Genomic DNA, 27,398 nt, shown 5'->3' with positions numbered 1-27,398 from the left:
AGGAAAGTAGGGGAATTTTCTTATTTTTAATTTATTTTTTTATTTTATTACCTGCTTACCTAATTCTGGAAAGTCTCAAGTGTTACTGTTCATTAAACAATGAACTTTACAGACCGGTGATTCGTTATTGGTTTTTGGATTCATTCATGTGCACAGAAAAAACATCTCCCATTATTTAAAGTTTACTATTAAAGTAAATAGAGAGATGATGTGTTATAATTAGGAATCAATCTGTGAACCTTACCAGGAAGTAGGAAAGAGATTCTTTAAAAAACAAATCAAGAGTCAATTATTTTTTATTTGCAAAGACTTAAACTGTAGTGATGAAATAATGGAACTCAGGTGAAGAAACCAACTGAAATTGGGTTAGGGAAAAAAGATCCAAATAGTTTAACATAAAGTTTTACTCCAATGTGATTGTTTGAAATTCTGGATATTGCCACAGTTCATGGATTTTTTACTCTTTTTTTTTTTTTTTTTTTTTTTTACCCCTCTATTAACTCAAGGTTTTCTCTCTGGAATAGATGATGCATTGAATCTTTCTGTTCTGCTTGGGTGAAAATTGATGTGATCACTATTTAAGCTTTTATAGATTTAAGAATTATTTAAGATTTAAGTTGTTATCTCATGCCTGCAGGGGTGACATTTATTGTGTATACCTTAGGTTATTTAAAATTGTATGAATTAAATAGTAACAAGATATGGAGAAATATGTCTATTTTATTCATCATAATAGTTTACCTTTTTAATCTGAAGGACAAATTTTAGAAGAGTTGACATGGATTTGGGCTAGTAATGGTTTACATCCAACTGAAGGTAACGTTTGATACTATGTCAAAAAGTATTTATTAAAATCAGTATTCCTATTAAGGCAGCTACAACTGATAGAGAGGAAATTACCCAAATGAAAATGTGTTGAAACATCATTTCCAGATTATCTTAAAAATGAGCATAGTTTCTAAATATTTTTGTCATTGTAAATATGTTATTTTTGAAAATGATTAGAATTAAAACCTACATTAAGTTGTTTGAATAACATACCAATATTTTTATATGTTGCTGTGTCCTGGTGACACTGGATTGATACAGCCCCTAACTTATGTACGCCAGAAAAATGTCCAAAGTTAAAGCACAAATAAATTGTTACAACTGGATGACATACTCTAACTAAAAATAAGAATTAGGTAAATTTCTCTTTTATACTGAATATAGTTCATGTCTATTTAACTTCTGCTTATTTATACTTCAGTTATAAAAACTAGTAAACTATGTCATATAAATAAAAATAAAGAATTATTGCCATAGCTATATGATTAGGTTTGATAGCTATTTAGACAAATTTTAGTATTCTTAAATGAAGAAACAAATAAGAATACATGATTTCATTAAGACAATATTTTAAGAAAATCAACATTTTAAAAGAGAATATCATATAAGTGATTGCTTCAGATACTTAAAGACTTAGGACTTCATAAAAATAGTTGGCTTATTTTCCAAATTTTGTGTATAAAAGTATTATGAAACATTACAGAAAGGTAACTGAGAGAAAGGTTTTTTTTCTTTTTTATAGTTTTTAAAATCATAAGCATAGTTTTATGAAGTAAGTGGTTAATAGTAAAACAGTTAATATGCTTAAGGTTGGACCATTTATTTCTCCATGAATATATATTTCCAAAGAATGGTATTGTCAAGTATACTAATTGAATGCATTATGATACAAATCATACTGAATAAATATTTTCTCATAGTATACCCTGAGTAAATTTATTTAATTTTTAAAGATTTAAATTGCTAAAACAGAACATGCCTGCTTCTCAGTGGAGGTAGATGTATACAATTAGTCACACTTGCATGCACTAGAGAATCTGGTTAAATCTCTCCATCTCCCAAGTTGTTTGTAAGAACCTGAGAGAAAAAAGGTCATAGTTTAGTTTTCATACACACACACAGTTAAGTTACCCGCATTCTACTATCTGGATGAATGACTGATTTCGAAAAGCTAAAGCAGTGTTTTCAGGTTAATCCCTTTCTTTGGCAGAGTTAAATTTAAAATATGAAGCTTTATAAAGCATTTTTAAAAATTATTGACATCTGGTAAACTTAGGACTAGTCAGATTTTGGGTTAGAGGTCAAAAATCTGCATCACTCATTCCTCAACGTATGGTTATTGTGCAGTGAGTAAGTTCATGAATCTCTGTAGGATTAGCCTCTGGTTTCTATATTGATTTAATAATATATGAATTTTCCCTCATATTGATTTTCATTTGGGGGACATGGAATCATGAGTCTTATTGCTGTATATTTACATAGTAAAGATATTCTCCAAGTTTTTTAAGAACAACCTTACCCAATTGGGCATTGTAATTTAAGGATGCTCTTTTACCATAAATTAACCAACACCTGGAGTGCATAATGCATTTTTTTTTTTGTAATGGTGAACACACCCTGTAATTTGAATTGTGAATTAACAACAACAAAAAAAGTCTTCAAGAACCATTAATGGAATCAGTTTCTTCCACAAGTGAGTTTTGCTGGCATGCAAGTCATACACACCTGAAGTTTGAAATTTGATGTAGCTTTTTTCAAACAAAAACAGAGTAACAGGGGACAGACCTATAGATGAGTTCAGCCTTATAGCTAAAGCATCACGGTACAAACCACCAAGTTAATCATTTGCGTGGTCACCAAGCATCTGTTTTCATGGTTTTGTCTCTCTGACTTTGATGAATTATAAAAGCACTGGTCGCTCTCATCCTGGACTGAAAAGTTCATCAGGATTTCTTCCCCTACTACCTTCCCAACATGGGCTCTGACGGTTGAAAGCTTGAACACATAGTTTACAGTTTGAAAATGTTTCTCTGTTTAGAAATCTGAAGGGAGTTGCCAAGGATTCCTTACTACCTCTCTCTTTCCCTCCCTTCCTTTCACCTTGAAATTTACAATTTTGAAGGCAAAGTCAAAATCTTCTCTGGAACAGATTGTCCAGTGAATTTTTCTGTTCTGCTTAAGAGAAAGGTTACATGAATTTTAAAAAGAAAAGATTTTTTTATTACTTTTGGGCATTTCTTAAGTACTTGGAAGGAATTTATTTTTAAATTTTTCCTTTTCTCCAAATCATCTCAAGAGTTGCGCAAATTGCTCTGTAATTAGTGATGATGCTTGCTGTTTGTTTTGTCAAATACAGAAGCACTTTTTCTGGGACCCTCTACATTGTAAACTAATTTACTTGGGCGTTTATTTGGTGGTTATCTCATCAAAGTTGCCTCTCATTTGGATTGAGATTCTAGCGAGGTAGGCTGGAAGTCCTGCTCCTTGTCACCCTCTTCCAACAACTGACACTTCGTATTTCACTAGTGAGGGGAAGGGTTAATGATTGAACTACTGGTCTTTTGCTGTAAATTATGAAATCTGCATGGAGTCGAATTTTCAAGATGTGATTTATTTTTTAGGTATAACACAGAAACATGAAAATATCTGTGGAGTTATAGGTGGATTGAAGGGCTACACACTGGCAGAAGGGACTTCTCCCACAACCTACCCCTATATTTTGTTTCTGATTCATTTAGCCAGGAATACAGACCCTAAATAGCATCATGGTGGCTGCAAGAAGCCAGAACAGATGTCGTGTGTCTCGGATCAGCTTGCCTTGGTCCCCTCAGTTAGGGGATCTGTTGCTAGAGGTGGTACTCTCATAAGATGAAGACCTACTATGTCTGAGATTTCTTCTAATAGCATAGTCCATTCACACATGGACCAGCATATACTTACATCCCCTGTAGTGTGACTTACACAAACAACCTGTCAGCCTTGATTTCAGGGATCGTTTATAAACATTAGTGTCCTTTTGTTTTTGAATCAATGTTGGTGTCTGCAAGGCTACATCCTCATTCAGGGGGAGAAAGGGACTCAGATTTCAGGTCAACAAACAGCTCTTCATCCTCGCAGAAACCTCATTTCCCTTCAGAATCTGAATCATTCAGTGTCACACATAAGGTAATTTTCTCGCTCTTTAAAACTCACGTTACTGATTTTTTTTAATTGCAGACAATACTTGTTAACTTTTAACAGATTTAAACAATGCAGCAGAATAATTCAATATGAATCTTACCCCGCCTACCACCGCCTCCCTTCCATAATGTTCCCTGAAAGGAGCTACTGTTAACAGTTTAGGGTACAGCCTTCCTATTATTTTCTGTTTTCTAACCCTACCATCAGTTGCCTTTTATAGAAGCAAGGTCTGAAGAAATATATTAGGCAGTTTTTATCAGGTAGACATAAACCCTTTAGTTTTCTTTGTTCATGTTTTAAAATGGAACAAAAGAAATATAATTTATTTTCCTTCTGGGCTGTCTCTATCTTTGAGAATCCTGCTTCAAGGTCCACTCTTCCCTAGGTGCAGTGAGGACTTCTCACCCTGCGTCTTGAGAGCAGTTTAATTGGTTCAGTGTATAAGTATGTACCAGCTTGCACGGCACTGAGTGGCAGCCCCTTTGCTTCCCAGGCTGCTTTATGAACACTTGCAGGTGAGGATTTAGTGATCTCAGGACTGGCACAAGAAAGCGCTCCATAGAGTTGTCTTATTTGGTCAAGTCAAACTTAACACAGGCTCAGTAGTGCAAGAATTACAATAAGTGCGAGAATCACAGTAAGTGCTTGTGGATTAATGTTGGACTTGGTTTTTCTGTCTGTACTGCTTTTAGCAGCTAGTAATGAAATGCTGGCTGAAGAAAGTCCTCTGCTTAAATTTTTAGGTTTTATCTACTTAAAAGAGCAGATCCATGAGACCAACTATCTGAAACAAAATATTCAGGCTTTATACAACTAAGCCTGTGAATTAATCCCAGTTTCTGGAAGCACTGGAACTTCAGCTCTAATTACATGTTTATTGGGCAATATTGGCACAAAATGGAAATGATTTCTCCCTTTTTGACCACAAGGGCATTTTCATGTAACTGAGGGGTACAACAGAATCCAGGTTTTGTACAGCAGAATCTGGGTTCGATTTCATCAGGTTGTGGATAGGGTCTGATGTACCTGGTGGACACTTGACTAGTAGCTAGTAATGAAATGCTGGCTGACGTGCAGCATGGCGCTCTCTCTTTAAGTAGGAGAATCTTTGCCATCTTCTCCATGAGCCCCTTTGCAGTCACTGAATTCATCCTGTGTGTTTCCATGAGAAGAGACACCTGTTAGGCTCCTCCTTATTTTCTCCTGTTAGAGGAGGCTATATTAATAGGTGCAGTCTCCTTTCATTTACACAGTTCTTGTAATTCCATACTGCTGGAGGTGAAGGCAGTATCATAAGGAAAATATTAAGGTCTGCGACCTAAAAGTGAGGGCTAAAAATTGGAGTGGGCCTAGTGTCATCTGGCTCTGAATGGTAAATTTCTTTTTTAATTGTCATGAGACCAGTAGAACGTGCATCCTCAACAGGGGTGAAGTCGCTCCCCACAAGGAGGACAAAACTGGATTGTTGGAGGGCAAAAAAGTATTAGATGTTACAAAGGTTTGTAAACCTCCAAAGTCACAGTACATAAACCAATAAACAGTATATCTGTCTTCTAAAATTTCATGGTGATGGGGATGAAAGAGAAGCAATTAGGAGAAAAATGTCTAAAAAGGCTTTTTCTTGGGATGCTAATGAATAAAAGATTGAGAAACATTCCTGCGGGGGAACTAGCATCTTTCCCAATTCTTTATGTTTTGTTTAGGGACCATTTATGGAGGCTCCTATGGATGTGACGCTTATATTCTGTCTGATCTGTGTCTCCCCAGGAGAACTGTTATGAGAACAATCACGATCAGCATGTGCCAGCATTGAACTTTACCTGTATTGACTCATTTAATGCCACCATTGTTCTGTGAGGTAGTTATTATTAGCACCCCATTTCACAGATGCAGCAACTGTCACAGAGGGGTCAACTAGGTCATCAGAAAGTCACCCAAGTAGGTGGTGCAGTCAGGATTTGAACTCATGTAGTTGAACTCCATGATCCGCTAGTGGTAGTGCCTCTCCTGGAGGGAATGACCTGAGAAATGTTAGGACGGAGAGATAGCAATGTTCAGCCTCTCAAATGACACGGTCGCTTGGGGCTTGTAGCAAATGTTTACTACAGAGCTTCAATCCATAGCTTAAACTTTTGTAGGAATTACTGATGTGAATGTGACACTACCTGAAGCACCTTGGAGGAGGAAAGGCAATTGTGCCTCCTTGACAACATGGACATTAATTATAAGGTGAATTGGATGGTGGGATGAACACTTCATGTCTTTTAGCTCATTTATTGTTTTAGTAACCTTAGGAAACAAGTAGGATAATCCTCATTTTCCAGATAGGGAAACTGAGGCTTAAAGAGATTATCACTGGTCCCTGGTTACATAGACTCCACACACTACCTTATTTGCTTATAACCACACATCCTACTGTAAGGACATGCTCTAAACATTTCTGAAGAGTCACCAGTAACAGAATATATTAGAGCAAAATGGGAGGTCAAAGAGAAACTACAGAGGAGTCTCACAGGCTTAACAGAAAGATACATGAACTTAAGCATTTGAATTAGTCAGGGGCTTCCCTATTGAATAGTTAAAATATCCTCATGAGTCTCCACTGTATGCCAGATGAAAGAACTGGATGTGTTTTTATTATATAAAAGGACTTCCTGGCCACATTGTCCCCCATGGTAATTTATGCCTTATTGATAATCATCATTATGGGTTAAAAAGCACTACAGTGAAAGTTTCTGTAACAACATCCAAAAATCATAACTCAAGTCAATTATATTCTAAAGATCTTGGTGGTCCATGCTATTACAATTCATATGCTGAGTATTTCAGTAATATATTTGCATTGCTTTAGATGATTTTTGAAATAATGCAGTAGACTCGGTATCAATTTTCTTCTGAAATTATGGTTGCATTTTTAGTTTTTCTTTCCCCACACACCTTGCAATATTAGAGCTCTTGCCATATTTTAGCACTTAACAACTGGAACTTCAGTTCTGGTTGTTTTTCTATTTGCTTTTAAGTAAATGTCAGTGGTGATAAATCGTATATTATTATATTGAAAAGGTCATGAGTCTCCTTCACAAATATTACCTATTTAATCCCAACAATTAAAGAAAGGACTTAGCTTTGAAAGACCACTTACTTTAAAAGACTCTTCAGTAAGCACGCTTTTGAACAGAGATTGTGGACATGTGTAAGCAAAATCTAATTTTAACTTTGTTCTACTAAAATCAGTGGGTGTGATCTGTGTTAAAAATATGTAAATCAGTACACTGGCTTCACCCAAGGTTATAACTGCAATCAGTACTAGAATATTGGCTCTTGCCCTGAATGTGTCTCTTTTTATTGACTTCTTTGAGGATCAGCTTGAACTTAAAAAAAAAATGAGCTCCAGATAATACAACAGTTATTCAGATCTTATTTATAAAGTTAGATGTTTTTTGTTTAGTAATTTATAATTTTATGAAAAGGAAATGAATCAGAATTGGAGCATAGGAATCAGGTAAAGCAGAGGACTGTTAAAGGAGAGAACGGTCCTAAAAAAGAAATTGTTTTAATTACTCTTTTAAAAAATAGGGAATGTCCTAGAAAAGGGAGTAGTAGGTGAGTCTATACCATTGTTTCTACCAGCTGTCTCTGGAATGAGTATTGGGATTGGAAGTGGTGGTGGTCAAAGGCTTTATCATTATTATTACGATTTTTACTAGGAGAGCATAGGCATGCATTCTTTATGTAAATGATGTCCTAATGCATTTTTTTAAGAGTCACCCACAACTTTTTGAGGAGCACAGTTCTTCTGTCAGGTGTAAACTCACCAGTTTACTAGACTTAGACACATTTTGTAACTCTAGTGGTCTTTCCTAGAAGAAAGATAACAAGGTGTAGGGATCCTGAAAATTAAAAGTGAGCAAAAGGATTTGAATCACCCTGTCAGGAAATAATTTTTAAAAGTAGTTAAGAGGCCCAAAATGAAAAGCAAAATTCAGGCTTCTATTACCTTACTACCATGCATAACTCTGTTGTAATCTCCCCTGTTGGCCCTGGGTTTTGTATAATTAAAATTTAGGGGCTGGAAATTTTGTTGAGACTTAATTGGAAGTGACAAACCAGAGACATTCCTGCCGGTTAGGAAAGGCTTAAGAAATTCTTATTGGCTAAATTACAAATATGTAACATTTTTTCTGAACACTGCTTGGTAGTTCAGACTGCCCTAAAGGTGACAAGATTAGCTCTGTTTTTCTAGTGAAGTAGTAAAAATTAGATTAATAAGTACCAGGCAAAGAACCTTTTTTTTTTTTTTTTTCTTTTGAAAGAAATCTTACCTTGAGTACTTCTGGCTGTGGAGATCAGTGCCTTAATTAGCCACATGTTCTTTTTACCTCCTGGGAAATAAGTACGGGATAAAATTGGGGATCAAGCCGTAGACGTACATTGACTTAGCACACGCCACTAAGTAATTCATCAAGGAATGTTGGTAATTAGTCCTGCCTCTTTCAACTCTTGGCTTATTTTATAAAACCGGTTGATTTAAAATAATGCCTGCTGATTTATTACCCACACGTTTCAAGACTGGGACTTGGCTCTTAAACAAAAGCAATATTGTGCAGCGATGGAAACGCGCCCTCTTGTTTTTGTGTTTTTACAAATTCTGAAGGGCCATCTATGGCCCCCCATTAACTTTGTTGCGTTTTCTTTTGCCCCATTCAGCATTTTACTGGGCTTTCTTTTCTGTCTTGGTGAAGAGAAAGGGGGAACAAATTTAAAACAAAAAACAAAAAAATCCAGGCTCTCAGAGATTTGGGATGTGAGGTGCTTGTCAAAGTGTATTGGCTCTGTGTGATTTGATGGAATTTAATTTGAATCCTTCGTCTGGTAGGACAGGCTGTAGTAATGGCCTTTGGGTTTTTTTGTTTGTTTGTTTTGTTTTTTGTTGTTGTTGTTTTTTTGGCATTAGTAAATGTTTGGTGATATTTATGGCAGCCAGGTTAATCTTAAAAGATTGAATTTATGAGAAGCACAGAACCTTATGACTTCAGCCTCTTACCCTTAGTATCCAAGCACTGTAGTATATTATAATTTGGATGCCAGATTCCCATTAATGCTAACTGATGAACCTCATTATGCTTTGAGATGAGACTTTAACCAGGGTCCCTGTTGAAACTCCATGATTAGGCTGTCTCTGATACATAACTGTGTGAACTTGGGCACGTTTCCTGTTCTCTCTGGGCCTCAGTGTCCTCATCTATAAAATGGAGGTAATGGTACTTGCCCTGGGGAGTTTTTGCGAGAGTTAAATGAGATAATTCACAAAAGCAGTGCAGTCTGATAGAATATGAACCAAGTACATAAACTTGAAGTTTCTAGTACTCTCATTAAAAATAGTAAAAAAAAAAAAAAAAGTGAAACTAATTTTAATGTATTTTATTTAACCTAACATATCTAAAATATCACTTCAACATGTAATCAGTGTAAAAATTATTAACAAGATATTTTCACATTTTTTTCCTAAGTCTTTGTGCTGTCTATAAAATTGCATGTATATTTTATACCTCCAGCACATCCCCAATTTGAACACTAAATTTTCATCAGAAAATTTGTTTGACCTATGTTTAGATTTTATAAAATGTATAGTTGAAAAAGTTAGATTCATATACCTAACTTGTTTCAAACATATTCAAAAGATTTCCAATAAATAAATTGAATATGTCTTTAGATTTAAATTAAATAATATGAAATTTCAGTCTGAATGAGTCTGAACAAGCCACATTTCCAGTGCTCAGCCGCCACATGTGGCTTGTGGCCTTTGCATTGGACAGCACAGAACGAAGGCATTAGCGCAGTGCCAAGTAGATGGAAAGTGCTTGAGAAAGGATTCTGCTCTACTGTTGGTAATAATAAATCACATAGTGATTTACAATTATTAATCACACAAATATAGAAATTATTATCGTCTCTAAGTTGCCATCTTCATATGCTGCTATTATACCTACACAGTATTACTGCTTTCCTACTGCCCGCCACAAAGAAAACTCACAAAAAAAATTAGTCATTATTTTCTTGCTCATTATTTGGACCCCATGTTAGCTGATATATCTTATGTATGGTTGACATTTCCTGTCAAAAACAGCCTCTTATAGGAGAAAGCAGCAACGAGTCACCCTCGGTAACATGGCATTCTGACTCATCTCTGCCAGTAGCCTTCCATTCAGACTTGAGCATGGTGACAGCCCTGAACTTGTTAGTCACACATCTTACTCATACTCTCAATACAGGTTCTTTTCAAACCTACACATATCACACTTACATGGCACCTGTCTGGCGTGTTAAAGATGTCTAAAATCTTGCAAATATATGAGCATTTAATCAATGTTCTTGGTGTGGAACAGACATTAGGGGACAGACATTAGGGGACAAGGAGATTAGTTGTTCTTTACCATACATTACATAGATTAATTAACATGAAGGACATAGATTAATTAACATGAAGGATATTGAAAACTATGTTTTTTTGGTGGGGTTTATATATGATTTTTATTTGTGCTGATGTCTCTTAGGCAATTTTCTTTCTTAGTTAACTTGCAGTGTATTTTTAGGAAATTAAAGCACAGCTCATAATGCATTGAAACAGTTCTTTTCTAATTCATTAGATACCCAAGTTTTCTGTTTTGATAGTAATTTTCAACCACTTATTAAACCAGAAATAATACCTAAGTGATAATTTACATTTTGTTAGTCACCTTTTCATTCCTAATGCAAACAATGAGTCAATTATATTGGAATTAGTAAACTGTGTTAGAGAGATTTAATGCGTTCTTCATATAATACTAAGAGCCTATAAAGTCGCATTCTTGTGCAATTACAAAAAGCAAGAAAGCCAAGGGAGCAAAAATGTTAACCATGCTCTGACCTCTAGAAAGAAAAATCGTCACGTTGTCAGATTTCATGATTTCCTTAGTTTGGAGTTAGATCTATTTTCTGAGTCTGTATTATTTATCTCAATATTTTCTTATTATCTTCCATTAATATAAGTTAATAAACGTTCAGGCCTTTGCAAAGTTGATTTCAGTTTTCCAGTAGCTTTCCAGGTTTGTTTTAAAATCACATACCCAAAGAATTTTTCAACTAATGAATTAGAAGAATCTTGATAAAACTCATAATACAATGTTATGAATACGGGTAATTGTGCCCATTTTTATTGACACATGGGACTCCCAATGTCTCATAGAGAGGGAAGACAAATTGAACGTTCTGACAAGACATTTAATTTTTATATAAAATCTCTGTTCATCAGTTTGACATGAAGCTAAGGTGTTTAGAACTTAACCTCAAATGGTGGTAAGCATTCTGAAACGCAGGGGTTCTCAAAGTGTGGTCTGGAACCTGTAGCCACTGCATCCCCTGGGACCTCGTTAGAAATACAGATTCCCTGTGCCTCCCCTCGCAGGCCTACTGAACCAGAAACTCTGCGGGTGGGGCTCATTAATCTGTGTTTTAACCAGCCTTCTGAAAGATTCTAAAGTATGCTCGTGTTTGAGAATCGCTGCTGTAGAAACCTGGAGGTTAATTTGTAAGAAATGTAAGAAAAATTGGGAAATGCAGATGCAAATAAAGTCAAATAAATTTCTTTACTGTAGAGTCTCTGAGATCCTTTAACATGTGAAGAGTTATGGCAAATATCCAGCAGTGGTACAGTGAGCAAGCACTTTGAGAAGAAAGGGGAGGAGTAAGACGGGCAAAGGAAATGTTGCCTTGAGTTACTCAGTGGAAGATGCAAAATACCTGTGGCTATTTAGGTATTTTGTACACGTGGTGCTTTCTATGATGTGCATATACTTATGAAAAGTTGATAAAAAAAAGGTTAATTCTGTCAAGTCTTGAGGAGGTGAATTGAGGATAAGAAAACAATAAGAAACTCTAAAATGACTTGCTTTAGCACTGAGCCTTTCCTGGAACTCTGAGGGTCAGTGAATCCATTTGTCCACAAATATTTGTAAATTAAATGCATATGTCACATATGTACCATAGATCTCCTTTACTAATAAATGTAAACGCTGCTATGATAAAGTACAAATTGATATCAGAGCTCTATGTTTCATTTATTTTTCTTATTTTTAGGCATTTTCCTGATCAACAAAAACCAAAGCACAACTCGTAATCAAATAGGGCCTTGAAATATTTGACTTTTAAAAATGATTGAAAGCTACTTAAAAATATTAGTTTTTGTTTTTTAGACTTTATTTTTTAGAGCAGCTTTAGATTCACAGCAAAATTGACTGGAAGATAAGGAGATATCCCGTTTATCCCTGTCCATACATATTCACAGCTTCTAACCCCAGAGTGGTACATTTGCTGCAGTCAGGGAACCTAAATTGACATATCATTATCACCCAAAGTCCAAACTTTATGTTAGTGTTCACTCTTGGTTTTGTGCATTCAATGAATTTGGGAAAATGTGTAATGACGTGTATCCACCATTATAGTATCATACACAGTATTTTTACTGCCATAAAAATTGTCTGTGCCCTGCTTTGTCAGCTCCTGTAAAGAAAAAAGCCACTTTTCTTTAGGAAATGTGTTTTAGCTATCAAGAGTTGTTTAAATTCTACTTTTAGAAGCTACTTTTTTTAAAACTTTGGATTTTAGATAAATGGCAGCACAAAACGGTCCTTTCAGAGTCTGCAGACCCCTGACATCTATAATTTCCCAAGCAGCAGGCCCTTGATGGTCTGTCTCTGACATCAAAGGTCTTTCTACTGACGTGGCTATAGTCTTGGCTTTGTCTTTTACACTGGGGCATTGACACCAAGAGAAAGTGTTTTTCTTCCTTTCTCCTTTCTTTTTTTGTATTAGTTTTCTGCCTGAAGGCAGTATATCCAGCGCATGTGGCCAGCCTGCCCTGCCTGGTGAAATAAAACAAACGGTCATTTTAGGAAGCTCCGCGGGAAAGATCAACTCTTTCTGATGCTGGAGTCCTTAACATGCATGCCACGCACGCTGACCAAGTCCAGCCTTAGATGAGATCTGGTTGATATATAGCCATGAAGCGCACTTTTCTTCCACCAGCAGATACTGATTTCCTTCTCACCTTCTTACCTCCCTTTCATAGTTACAGTCCACCTAGTAAGACGAGAATAGGAGAAACCACCCTAAGATATCCCCTGAGGACTTCTGCACTGGATCATGAACCTTGTTTCCTAGACCTACCTTTCTTTTCTGTTAGGGTTTGCATTTTTCAATTAAAATTCATTCAAAAAACTCCTGCCCATAGGCATTTGATTATACCTACACCTGCTATCCGGTTGCAGTGTTGAATGGCATGGGCTCTGGAGTTAGATGGGTGATATTCATGTGTTTTCTCAACCTGAATTCCCTTGTTTGCATAACAGAGATAGTAAAGGTCCCTAGCTCATAAGTTGCTCTGAAGAGTAAGTGACATGATGCTTGCACAGCACTTAGCACTGTGCCAGGCACAATACTTTTTAATGCCGATCACTCTCATCAGCATTTCAACCAGAGACACACAGTCCACAGTAATTGAGCCCCATAATGGGTTCTTGAGAAGTGACTAAAAGGTTAATGCTTTGGTAAAAGGTTAGGAAAGTTGATTCTACCTACGATCTAGAAATAATTTCTCTAGAGATGCATGGGATGTGTAAAGATTCTTTTCATCAATTACTGTTGAATTACATTGCAGCAGCAAGGAATTTTAATTCTTAAAAACTGCCTGGCTATGTAGAATCCCCTAACAGTAATTTTTTGGGGATAGGGAGTAATGAGATGCTTGGCCACAGTTTTTAGCTTTATCCCAAATTACACCCACTACAGAAAAGTCTTAGATGTTGTTTTTAATGATTGACAGTCAAATTAGGCAGCTGTTAAATCCTTACTTATAGAAAATTCTGTAGAAAGTGGTAAAAATTGGGGTTAAAGTTTCAAGAAAAATTAATAGACATCAGGCTATCAAAATGTTTCCTGATTCTGAAATTAAACTCTCGCTTATGAGCTGAGAAGTCGACAATTTTGTAGAATTCAAGTTAAATAGGAGTGACCATATATGATTTTATTAACTGTTCACTTTTGAAAGCCTTATTATTTTGGGGCAACTTGAAGGTTCAAAATGCATTTGATCACAGCCTTTTGCCCCTAAGCCACAGGGCCTACATTGCAGAACCAGTCAACTGATGAAAACAAATGATCTGTGTTCAGAGTGTTTTCATTGCTAATCAAGTTGCATAATCATTTTTATCTAGTGTGTAAGTGTTTTGACTCATTTGCTTTGGAATTACTTGACTTCTTCCTTACATGATATGTCCATTTAATTTTCTTGGTGTAAGACTGTACTGTGCCGGCTGGGTGCAGTGGCTCACGCCTGTAACCCCAGCACTTTGGGAGGCCGAGGTGGGTGAATCACCTGAGGTCAGGAGTTCGAGACTGGCCTGACCAACATGGTGAACACCCAGCTCTACTAAAAATATGAAAATTAGCCAGGCTTGGTGGCAGGCACCTGTAATCCCTGCTATTTGGGAGGCTGAGAAAGGAGAATCCCTTGAACCCAGGAGGCAGAGGTTGCAGTGAGCCAAGATCATGCCATTGCACTCCAGCCTGGGCAACAAGAGTGAAGAAAAAAAAAAAAAAAAAGACTGTATTGTCTGTACTGTGCTATCCTAACTCCTCCACCCCCAGTCTCTTGTAATTTATGGTACAAGTTTAATTTTTTATTATTTATTTATTTATTTATATTTTTTACCTTTTAGAAACATGTCACCTTGACTGTTCTGTAGTCAGTACCAACTACTTGCTGACCTTTATTTTTGCTATTAAACCATTGATCTTACTTCCATTATATATACTATCTTCAGATAAGACCAGAGGCCATTTTCTCCAACCAGTCTTGCAAAGTTCACTACTTCCCAATTGATACTGCAACCATGAAATCAAACATGCCTCTGCATGGACCCCTAGTATGAACCAGGGGAAGTTGCCTTTCTGGGTGTAGGTCTCCCCATCTGAGTAGTCTCAGACTTCCCTCCTAACCTTGACTTTCAGTGAATCGTCTCCTTTTTCCTGGAGAATCGCCCACCTACAGACCACTAAAGTTTCATTTGTGATAAGATCAAGGTGACAAAGGAATTTAAAAGCCCTTGAAAGAAACAGTAGGTTTATTTTAAGTGTTAGATACATAAACCAGTTGTAATGATAAAGAACATCGGTGTATATAATACTTAAAGTTCCACTATAGTTTAAGTCAACAGTTTCTCCTTGAGGGTGGCAACAGGTGAGTTGAGAAAAGCCTGTTTTTTACATATGCTATTATTTTGTCTAAGTGTGTTTTGCCAATTTATAATAATATTAATTCTGGCTATCACTTGCTGCATTTCTGAGACTTTTCTGAAGGTCTTTTGAGTAGAGATTGAGCACAGACTTATTCAGAATAGATGGTGAGGATGTCAACTAAACTGCCATGTGTTTATTTACACAAATGTCTTAAAGTCTATATTAAATATTTAGTTCTCAAGTATGCCAAATCCCTAATATTAAAATTTATCTCTGATACAATTTTTGGTCACAGGATGTTCTGTATCTCTTTATTTTCTTTCCTTTATGAAGCAGAAAACAAATAAAGGCTAAGCATGCTTTTTTATGTTCAGTCAGTGGGTATAGGACAGGAGAAGGGGGATTTACAATGTGATTCACTTCTATAGATATTTTGCTCACTTTCCTTCAGTTTATATATTAATTTTAATTTTAATTCATTCCTTAAGAGAGAATATGGGGGGGGAGAGAGAGAGAGAGAGAGAGAGAGAGAGAGAGAGAGAGTGTGTGTGTGTGTGTGTGTGTGTGTGTGTGTGTGTGTGTTTTGACAATTTTTCTCTCAAAGGCTTTCCATTTTCAGTGATCTTTCAACTTTTCCTCTTTTTCCATCCTTGGAGAATACCTCTATAGATGCTGACACCCCCGTTCCCCTATTTACCTCGATCCCTCTCTCCCTCCCTTCCTTCCTCCCTCCCTCCCTCCATCTTTCTCCTTCCTGCCTTCCTTTGAATCCTAGCTCTGTCCTTAGATAAACTTGGGCAAGTGACTTAGTCTAAACCTTAGTTCCCTCATCTGTTGCGCTGTGTTTCCTTAACATGAAAACCATCCATGTTGTTGGCAAATAAGAAAATCATGTCAGTATAACATGAAAATCCTTTTGGTTCATTTCCCACAGCATATTAATGCTTGAAGTAGTCAAAGACAAGTTTTATCGTATTTAAAGAGAAAGCCTTAGCCCCAGATAAAGCATTACTTGGCTTTTCACAGGGCTGTGCTTTCTGGAGAAGTTGAGACTACAGAGGCAGCAGCTGCAGAGACTCTACTGTCTGTGCTAACACAGGACATTCATAAAGAAGGCTATCTCTGAAATCAGATTTTAATTTTTTTAAAAAGGATCAACATTAGAAGCATCTATACTTGTTATCCATGGTCTACCTTTTGAGAGAGGAAGCAGGAGCCCCATTGTTTAAGGCTGTCTGGGATGCTAGCTGCAGAATCCAGTAGAAATTTAACCAGTTGGTGTTGAATTAGAGTTTACTGATTGTTGTTATTCGTGCTCCGGTTATAAAGGTGCATAGGTTTGGGGGGATCTGCCCCCAATCTTCTTTTTTCTTAATATGCCCTGTTATTCATAGTGTGTGAGAAATGGAGTGAGAGCGGAAACACCTGAACCAACCTCAGAGCTGTAATTAAACAAATTTATGTATGTAAGTACCTAGCACAGCTCCTGAGCTGGTTGGCTTTGATTGGAGTCTTGAAGGACAAGTAGGAAAGGGCTTAATCAGTATTAGCTAGTACTGTTGAATGCTTCTAACATTGCAGTTCAGCCTCAGAAGGTGAGGGACGTATCCCTGTAGTGGTTTGTGTTGAGTGGAAACTTGAAGAACAAGTAGGGTTATACCCAAAAGACTAGGATAAGGGGGCATGGCACAAGGAGAGAAATGAAGCAATAATGCATACTCTGGATTTTGGTGTGAAGCAGTGAAATGCAAGGTAGCAGAAGGTAGGACTAGGAGGGTATTAGGAACTGATGCTGGATGGATGAGCAGGGGCCAGGAGCTTGGGTCTGATGCAGTCGGGATTGGGTAGCCATCAACAGCATGTCTTCTTTTCCTTTTAGGGAAGAAGAGGGTTGTTAAGGTAGACTTCTCTGGGAGCTGGTGGAGATGGTGGCATTGGTTTTGGAGGAATGCAGTTGGAGGTAGGGAGGCGATCAAAATGATTTGGGGAATAAGTGATGAAAGTGTTAGCTCCAGAAGACATAAGAAGAAAGCACTGATTAAAGAAAATTAAGAAGTAAAGTGTATGGAACCTTGTTAGACAGAAAGAAGAAGGCATAATACTATAATGCTTTACATAGAAGAAAAACTGAACATAGTAGAGCTTAAGAAATTGGTCTATGTTGGGAGTTGACAAACAATGTCCATGGGCCAAATCCTGCTACTGTCTTTCTTGGTAAAGTTTTATTAGAATACAGTCACCTCATTCACTTTCATAGGGTCTTTGGTTCCTTTCACACTACAGTGACAGATGTAAGGAGTACAGCAGAGACCTTGTGACCCACAAAGCTGAAAATAATTATTCTCTGGACATTTATAGAGAAAGTTTGCTGACTGCTGGTCTGTGTGCATAGTTAATAAGTAGACCTGGGATTCAAATCTTTGAAAGTTGGGATCATATTTCTTTTCTTCACTACTGTATCCTGGGCATTTTGCATTGTGTCTAACATATAGTAAGCCCTCATAAATTGACATTTATTGAATTAATGTATAAATAAATGAATGAATTAATAAAATCACGAAGTCAGGTCTACTTGAGTCACAGCTTGCACTTGTCATTATTATTCTGTACTGATTCTTACAAAGATGTTGAATGGGAGTTGATACACAAAACAAATGTATTTATTGAGTGCCAACAATGTATAAGGCATGTTCTTGGTTTTAGGATACAATGAAAAACAGATTTTCATGTGCCCTTGTGGAACTCACTGTTAACAGGGAAGATACATGCTAATTAAATAATCACAGAAATGAATGCACAGTTTCAACCTCAACAGGTACCAGACAGGAGAGGGGCACAGAGTTTTGGGAGCCGCCAATGGGAAGATGTGATGTAAAGAGTCCAAGAAGGCTTTACCGTGTTCACCTGTCTTGTGATCTGAAGAGTGAGTGAACTTTAGTTTAAAAGGGATATGGGAAGAGTATTTCTGGCAGCAAGCACTGCATGTGCAAAGGCCCTGTGGCAGGAGAGAGCAGGCAAGAAACAAAGAGAAAGTTGGTCTTGCTGGAGGAGCAACAGCAAAGGGGATCATGGTAAGGACTGAGGCTGGAGAGATAGGCATGGGGTCTTGTGATCAAGATAGGGAAGTCAGTCTGCTTCTAGAGCCAAGTCTAAACTGGAGCTGCAAGTTTGGGACTCAGTAATAGAGTAAGTATTGTAGTTAAAGAAGTGTTTTGTATACATCAGTGAGAGGGCTGTGAGAGAAGATGTGATCCTTGAGAAGTACTCTGGAACATGCCAGTGGGACAGAGGAGGAGAACCTATGAAGCAGCCAGTAGGACAGAGGGAGAGAACTTATGAAGCAGTGTGAAAAAAACAGGAACAAAGCTTGGAGAACCAGGTTGGTAGTTTTTGAAATGGAAGGTTATGGCAAGCGTGTCTAGGATTGAAAAGTGTCTATTGGGTTGGTCTTTTGTGTGATCACTGTGACCTTGGAAAGAACAGGTTTGGGAGAGTGGAGGGGAAGGGCTGGAGCTGGCAGTTTGTTGAATGAATGGGAAGAGGAAATGAAAACAAGCATTTCTTCATTCATTTACCCAACAAGTAGGTTTTGAACATCTTTGTATTAGGGATCTAACGGTGGGCGAAAACACACAAGATCCTTGTTCTCCTGGAGCTTACTGTTAAGTAGAGAGGTGGGTAGTTAGTCAAACAATCTCCCTACCGCCACCCAAAAAGATGAATGAACACTAAAGGCTACAGTAAGCACTGTAAAGGAAAGAAAGAAAGTTCTGTGGGAATATGTAGCAGAGGATGGGGCAAGTGTTTGGGCAGGTAACAGTTTTCCAACTAAGTGATCTTGGAGCTGAAGGAAGCATAGGTGTTAGCTTTGTGAAGGCTGTGGTGAGAGAAAAGTTCAGCAGGTAGAGAAAAGCAGATGCTCAGACCCTGCAGTGTCAGAGAGCTTAGAAGCTCCAGGAAATAAGAAGTGAGGTCCAGAGTGGTTATGCGTGAAGAGCAGGGATGAGAATTGTGCAATATAGGGGCAAAAGCTGGGCAGGGGCCAGGGGCCCAGGGGCCCAGGGTTTAAGTTACCAGGACTTAATCCTTAAGATCATCTTAAGGATTATTGTCTTTATTTTAAGAGCAATGGGAAGCCATGGGAAGCCATGGAAAGGTATAGGCTAGGGGAGCCACACTGGGGTTTTAAGAAGTATAGTCTGCTCTTTGTGGAGACAGCGTAAACCTGTTAGACCTTTCTGAACCAACGTGGGTGTGTGGCCCTAAGAAGGATTCTCATCTCCAGTGGTTGTCATTCCCTCTTCTGAGTGTGGAGTCATCTAAGCTCCTCAGAAAACCACCAGCTCAGATGCAGCTTATACCTGCTTTGGCAGAAGAACATGAAGGTTTCTCCTGAAACCCACTTGGAAAAAATTCTGCTGGGGAGAATAATGGCTTCTAAGGACTGCATAAGCTGTAACCTCAGGAGACACGAATTTCTGGGTTAAAACAATTGCAGGCAAAAAGAAAAAAGCATAGGCAACTTCTGAGCGAAATGATTTCAAGGGCTTTAGGCTGGAGTTACCTCTGAGTGATGTCTGTCATTGGGGTCTGCCAGGGTACATGATACAGCAAGTGTTTTAGAGACCTCTCTCTATAAAAGCCGTTTTGACACCTCTCCACTTATACACCACTCTGTCCTCAGATATGATGAACAGAGAAAGCTTTGCTAAGAATAACTGACTTGCTGGGTACCCCTTAATATTCAAAGAAGTCTTTGCATATTAGGAGGACTTGATTTCTGCCAAAGGGGAGGGAGTGGGGAAATAATAGATTTTCAGGGAAGGTAATGGTGGGCCCTATTGGGGGTGGAGGCAGAAAACAGTAACCTTCTTGGCCACACTTCTAATCACAGAGAGTGGGTGACCCTCTCCTCTGCTCCCAGCTGACACACACCTCAGCCATCCTGTTGCACACTGTTTATTTTTGCATCAATAATAACCGTCCTCCATGGAATTAAAAAATTGTGATACTTCCCTGTGGTTCTTGCCTACATTCTCCTGTTTCTGAACCAACCAACTCTCTCTTCCTTTTGCTTGGAGAGCACATCCTTAATTAGTTTTGCATAACACGTGTGGTATAATTACCTGAATTCCTTCTCCTCCTTCTCGGCCCTGTTTAACCAAACACCTCCCACGTCTTTGTTCTTTGTGCTCATCCTGATTGACTCATGAGGTGACACTGGCTGACACTTGGTAAACCAGTGACCTTCTTTTCGAGCTAGAGTTGACAAAACCTGATAGAACAGGATAAAAAGGGAGAGACAGAAGCCTGCAGCCAGCCCTTTTTTCATTAAGGAGAAAGCAGCAGGAGTAAATATATTAAGAAGAAGTTCTGCTTTGAATACTTTGGGAATATTTGACAAAATTATTTGTTCAAGAACAAAAGTAACATGTTTAAGGCAAATAAAGGATGAGGAGCAATGCTCAATCAGGAAAAAAATAAGGTAGATGGATAGAGTAGTGATATACCGTGTCTATTTTAGAGATATTACATACTTCATGAAATTCTTGCATTTGTTAAGTATTAAAATCAGAAGAATTTACCTGGTAAAGTAATAACCAGAGAGGAAAAATAGGTTTAACACAGATTGAGCACCAGAAACTGTTCTATGTTCATTTACCAGAAAAGATGTTTTCAATTAAAAACCAAAACAAAGCAAAACACCTGTGAGGATGGAATGAGACATGTGTTAAGTGAATTGAGCCATTTGGAGGAAGGTTGCTGCAGTATAACTGTTTATATTTCTGTGACTTGGTTTTTGGTTGTAATTTCAAGCAGTACACTCCTGGACCAGCTGGATAAAAAGAATGGCTCTTTAACCAAATAATCAGGGATAACAAGTCAATGTGATTTTTCTAAAAAAAGATACATTTTAAGTCAACTTTGTTACTATCAGTGTTAAAATTAGTTGTATTTAACTTCATTTAGAGCCCTTTTCCTAAATATAATGTGTTGTTAATAATGCAAGTGTTTTGGCTTTAAAAATAACTTTCTATAACAATTTTTACTATTTCCATTTTGCCAAGATTTAGATAATTTTCATGGGTTTAAGCATAATCCTTTAAACTTAACCCAAGTTTTTAACCCTGTCACCCTGACTCTATCCTTCTGTTCATCTCCTATGCCTCCTTCAACCCCCACACTTCAATTTTCTTTAAGATTTTGTTAAAGTGCTCTTAGAGTGAATAGAATCTGAGCCCATGGAAACTTCCTATTGCTTATTTTTTCTCCCAGCGGCCCATGGTCTAATCACATATTAGACCTAGAATAGTTGGTCCTCCCCTCTGTGTATCACCACAGTTCTGCATAGATTGCAACCAGATGATGACATTAATTAATATGGTGAATTCTGAAAGCAGGCATTTAAAATGACCCTCCCTGTCTAATTCAGAGATCACACAAAGACTTGGGCAGTACTTTGAGCCTTGATGACATGGTGTGTGCTGAGCATGGCCTCTCTTCCCTATGTCATCAAGAGTCCATGTAGTGTAGGCGATTAAGTGACCCATTTCTCCCAGCATGTGTCACCCTTGCAATTGGAAGCTGTCTGCTATTCTGGGCCTGCAGGGGGATAGTAGAGGGAGCTGGCTTAGTCAGGCAAAGTTGGGGGCAATGGGTAGTAGTAATGTGGTTTGCTTTGTGCTTTGCGTTGGAAACTGAGCTGTGGCCGCACTCCAGCTGGCAGTGGAAATGGAACCTTAATTCGAGATTATGTCCCCAATATTTGGTGAAAATAAAAATGGAGAGGTGACCATGAGTTGACTTGAGACTTTTTATATGTGAGTCATAGTACATAAGAATTACATTCATCTTATGTAGTTATCCTTTCTTTAGTTTTTCTTTTGTTTCTCCAGCGATGAATAATCCTTATCATCTCTTTTGCATCCTTATGTATTTTTCCCATTTATGTAAATTCATAAGGCCATGACAACTAACCCCATACTAAATAACTTGAAGCTTGCTTTGAACTTCCTGAAAACATATCTATTTGGTTTACTGCTGGGTCCCCAGCACCTAAAATATTAAAAGGACATATGACAAACTCCATAAATACTTCTTGAATAAATTTACAGTTTAATTCGTGACTCATTCTCCACCCTTTGATTCTTACTTTTGAGTGACCTAGCTGTCCAGTGGGTTTGTATGGATGGTTTTTATTTTCCTCCACATGAAGGGATAAATAGATAGCTCATAGGTTATTCTGGTATAGAATAGAACCCTTTGAAAACCAGCCTGAGGCTCTTTTCTTCCTTTTTTAAAACATTAGAATGCTGGTTTGATCTTCAGACAAAAAAATACTACTTTTAATTACTGTGCAGTCTTTAGTTACATCCATAACCTCTGGGACACTGAGATGGTAAGACATTCAATTCTTTGTCTTTGACTTGGTTATTGACTTGCCTTTGCCTTGGTTATTGTTAGCCCATGATATTTAGGGAAGTGCCTCTGAAACATTTTAATGTCTGCTTTTTTTTTTTGAAGTTAAAACACAGGAAAAAAAACCAAATAGGTTTGTTTTTGAATCTTAAATTACTTTGTATTATTTTTGTTTTATAAAAATATACAGTAATTAGAAGAATGCAATAATGCTATTTTCTATCATGTTTTATTATTTCAATTTTGTTTGTAGAGGTTATAAGCTATGGTCTCTAAGTCTTCAAAGAGTTTGGGAATTAAAAAGACGACAATGTATGGGTTTTATTTTTAGTTATTATGAAACCATAGAGATGAAAATGCAATGTGTATCATAAGAACAATTTTTCTCTGTGATGTGGATTGAGTTTGTCATTGAGAATAGTGATTTTCAAATTAGCTAATCTTTGGACTGTTCTGGTGAGATTTTAAACATAAGAATAGCTGGGTCTAGTCCTAGAGTATAGGAGTCACCTTGTAATCTGTGTTTTTATAAAAACTCCCTGTTTAGTTCAGATGGTAAGCATAGCCTGGTTTAGAACATTAGACCAATGAGCTCAAGGTCATGGGTATGACTTGTCAGTTGGCCTATTGGTTGTCCTCTGTTCTGTGACCTGAGTGAGACCTTTTTCTGAGCCTGACTAACTATCTTGGAGATGGATGTTCTTGCTGTGGTGTAGGTAAGAGAGTGTGGACAGGGGAGACATTGAGCCTGGATCCATTTTAATTACCATACAGATATCTTAGGTGATGAGGCAGGTAGGGTCATCTTGTCTAAGGGCAGCTAATTTCTTTACTTATGCCAAGCAACAGCCTTGTCACTGGGGGCTTTTTTCTTAATTTGTCCTTTTTTTTTTTTTTTTTTTTTTTTTAAATCAGCAAGAGGAATATTGTTAAATTGCCAGCCAATTCAGACTCACTAGTCTTTTCCAGTATCTACTGGAGCTAAAATTCAGAAACCCAGGTCACTTCTAGAAATCGTAGCTTCTTACTCTGCGTCAGCATGGTGGGCGTTTGAGCAGCAAGTGAGCAGAAGGTGCTAGAATCAGATTGCCTGGGTTCTGACTCTGCTGCTCCCATGCGCTGGATGTGCAACTTGGAAGCAAAATTACTTAACCTCTGAGAGCCTCTGTTTTCCCTTTGACAAAAAGGCAATAACCTTAATACTAATATAAGGTTGTCGGAGGAGTATATGAGATCATGCTTGTGCATCAGAAACGGTAAGCACTCGACACATGTCAGTGGCTGGCATTATTACTATAATTTTTACCACAAATTCTGAATAAACACCTCTAGAAACAAGGTATCGTCATGATTAGCTTAAACCAGTATCACCCATAATTTTTTATTAATTATTCCCTCCCTTTGCACTCTCTGGGATTTCCATTCATTTATTTCGCAAATACTTATTTAGTACTTACTATCCAAGCAGGGTACTAGGCACTGGGGATACACTAGTGAACAAAAGAGACAAAACATAAATGATAGTTTAAAAATTGATGCTTCACTGCATTTTAACAGCCTCACCATTTAACCATACTGAAGACTGAGAGAGGAACTGAAGTGTTTTATCATATTTAGATTTTGTGAATTTGCCCATACCAGATACTGACTAGAATGACAATTAGTGAGAGAAATGCTTCATAATTTCCTCCATGTGTCTTCTACTGGTCTGTCCTTCTGTCTGCATCCATTCTTGGCCAAATCCTGCCCACCCAATAAGACCCACTGAAACACTGCTTTCCATGGGAGGTGCCCTGTGGTTTTCCCTCCTGGTCCCTCTACCTCTCTCTCCTCCATTTCCACTCACTCCTTCTGTAGAATTTGGCTTGTATTCCATGTATAGTCCGTATCAATTTATCCTCTGTATTCCCATTAGTTATTTTCACCCTTATAAACCATAAGTAATGTGTAGGACCATATGGCTTGTACATCTTGCAGGCTCCTGGCTCTTAAGACAGTCCCAGGTATGTATTAAGTGGTCAGTATGATGCAGAGTTCATAGAGCAAGAGAAAAAAATTTAGTCTACAAATGAGATTTTTCTCTCTTTGCTCCTTTGTAAAATGGGAATAAAGAGTACCTAGCTCACAGGCTGGTAGGAGTGTGTGAGACGATGCATATTGTTGGAAATGTTAGTGCAGCACATTCATAGTACAGTTTCGATAACAGGTATTTCTTGTTATTTTTTAAAACAGTTTTACTGAGGCATAATTAGCATACAATAAAGTACATGTATTACAAGTGTATAATTTGATAAATTTAGATACATTATACCTCTGTGAAATGATCCCTACAATCAAGAAACTTAACATATCCTTGTACCTCTTTGTAACCCCTCCTTCCTTTCCAGCTTGGCCCTACTTCCTTTGTCCCCAGGCAACCATGGATTTGATTTTTGTCACTATAGATGAGTTTGTAATTTCCAGAGTTTAAAAAATATAGATTCATACCTTTTGTAGTTTCTTGGGAGAGAGGCCTGGCTTCTTTCACTCAGCATAATTAATTTGCGATTCAGCCATTTTGTGGCATGTATCAATATCTCATTCCTTTATATTGCTAACTATATTCTTTTATATTGATAGACCACAGTTTTTTATCCATTCCGTTCTTGATCAGCATTTGGGGTTTTTTTTCAGTCTTAGAATATTACAAACAAAGTTCCTATGAATATTTATGTACAGGTCTTTGTGTAGATTCATTCTTTCATCTCTCCTGGGTAAATATTTGGGAGTGAAACAGCTGAATCATATAGTAGACATATATTTAACTTTTAACGAAAGTGCCAAACTTGCTTTCCTAAGTAGTTTTGTCATTTATATTCTCACCAGCAATGTATGAGAGTTCCATTTCCTTACATCCTCTCCAACACTTAGTATGGTCAGACTTTAAAATTTTTTGTTAGCTTTGTACACTGATGAGTGTGTAATACTATCTCATTGGGGTTTTTTAAATTTGCATTTCTCTAATGACTGGTGATGTGGAGCATCTTCTCATGGGCTTATTTGCCATCTCTGTATTTTCTTTTGGTGAAGTGTGTGCAAATCATTTCCCTATTTCTTAATTGGGTTGTTTGTCTGTGTTTTGAGAGTTCTTTATTTGTTCTGGATCTATCATATGCTTTGCAAATATTTTCTCCCAGTTTGTGGTTTGTCTTTCCATTCTATTAATAGTGTCTTTTGAAAAACAGAAGTTTTAAATTTTGATAAAGCCAAGTTCATTGGTTTTGTAAATTAATCATGCTTTTAATGTCATATTTAAGAATGCTTTGCCTAACCCAAGGTCATAAGGATTTTACCTGTGTTTTCTTTTAGAATTTTATAGTTTTAAGTTTTATGATTCATTTTGAGTTAAATTTTATATAAGTTATAAAACATGAATTGAAGTTTTTTAAAAATATGGATGACCAATTGTTCCAACATAATTTGTTGAAAAAACTATCCTTTTTCCCTTTCATCACCTTTGTACTTTTGTCAGAAACCAGTTGATTATATGTATGGGTCTATTTCTAGAATCTCTGTCCTGTTCCACTGGTCTATTTTTCTGCCTTGACACCAATACCAAACTCTCTTGATTACTGTTGCAAGTAAGTCTTGGAGTCAAGTGTTGTCTGACCTCCAAATTATTTTTTGTTGTTTTTTGTAGTAAAATATTATATATTGGGTAAATAGTCATGTATATGATGTCAATCATTGGAGGTAAAACTGAAACTTTGCTTTATTACTTTGGTTAATAAGTGCCATGATTTGTCATTCTACTAGTTGTCTTTCTCTGAAGGTGATTTGTCTGAAGGATTTCAGAATTTTCCCAAATAGCAGAGGGATGAATTATATGCAAGTGTACTTGTATAATCTTTAACATTTCTAAGTCTTATTTTATATGGTCTTTAATGCTGCAGTTATTTATCACTTAGGAAGTGACTTCATAGTACTTGTTACAAGGCCGATTAAAACCTGGTAGATTCTGAAATGGGTTGTAGGATCTGTCCAGGACTATGATTGGGTTTTTGTTTGTTTATTGTATAATATACCCAAATGGAGAGCATCTAGAATGGAGACTAGCAATCTATAGACTGTTGGATGTGAATGAAAATAGGAGCTGTCAACACACTCCCTTTCTACTTCTTTGACCACACATCCACAACAAAAATAGCAGCTTTTATTTGTTGGCTACTTAATATATGCTGGTCACTCTGCTAAATACTTTATATAAATTGTCCTATGTGGTACTTACATTGTCTATGTGAGGTAGGCACCGTAAATCCTTGTTTTGCCTGAAGAAAGGTTTAACAGCTTATCCAAAGCTATACAACCAGAAGTAATAGAGCTAGTGTTTGATCCTCTCCCCTTTCCCTCCATAATCTTGTATTCCTAATCACTATGCTACAATACCTTTGATACTAAAGAGTGAAAGGAATTCAAATTTGAAATATAACTGAAGTAGTCCATTGAGCTCTGGAACTCCTACTTTGTATGTCCAAAACTTTCCTGTCTATGATTGCTTCTGAATCACTGGATGAAAAGGTCATGTGGGTTTTAGAGATGGGGCTCTGTGTGTCAAACTGGTTGAATAAATAAAAGAACCAGTTATTCATTGTGTAATTCAGCACAATCCTATTGGGTATCTACGTAACAGGCATTGTTATAGGTGCCAGGTATATTGC

The 27,398-nt window shown here is 37.2% G+C and overlaps 1 protein-coding gene across 9 annotated transcripts in view; it reads left to right on the top strand.

Moving 5' to 3' along the window:
• MITF (melanogenesis associated transcription factor) overlaps positions 1–27,398 on the top strand; it is a 224,450-nt gene that overhangs the window by 141,000 nt on the left and 56,052 nt on the right. The window lies entirely within an intron of this gene.

This window comes from Theropithecus gelada, chromosome 2 (assembly GCF_003255815.1).
Source record: "Theropithecus gelada isolate Dixy chromosome 2, Tgel_1.0, whole genome shotgun sequence".
Classification (NCBI taxonomy): Eukaryota; Metazoa; Chordata; class Mammalia; order Primates; family Cercopithecidae; genus Theropithecus; species Theropithecus gelada.
Note: the sequence above shows the minus strand (reverse complement) of the source record. Positions and strands in the feature narration are given on the sequence as shown.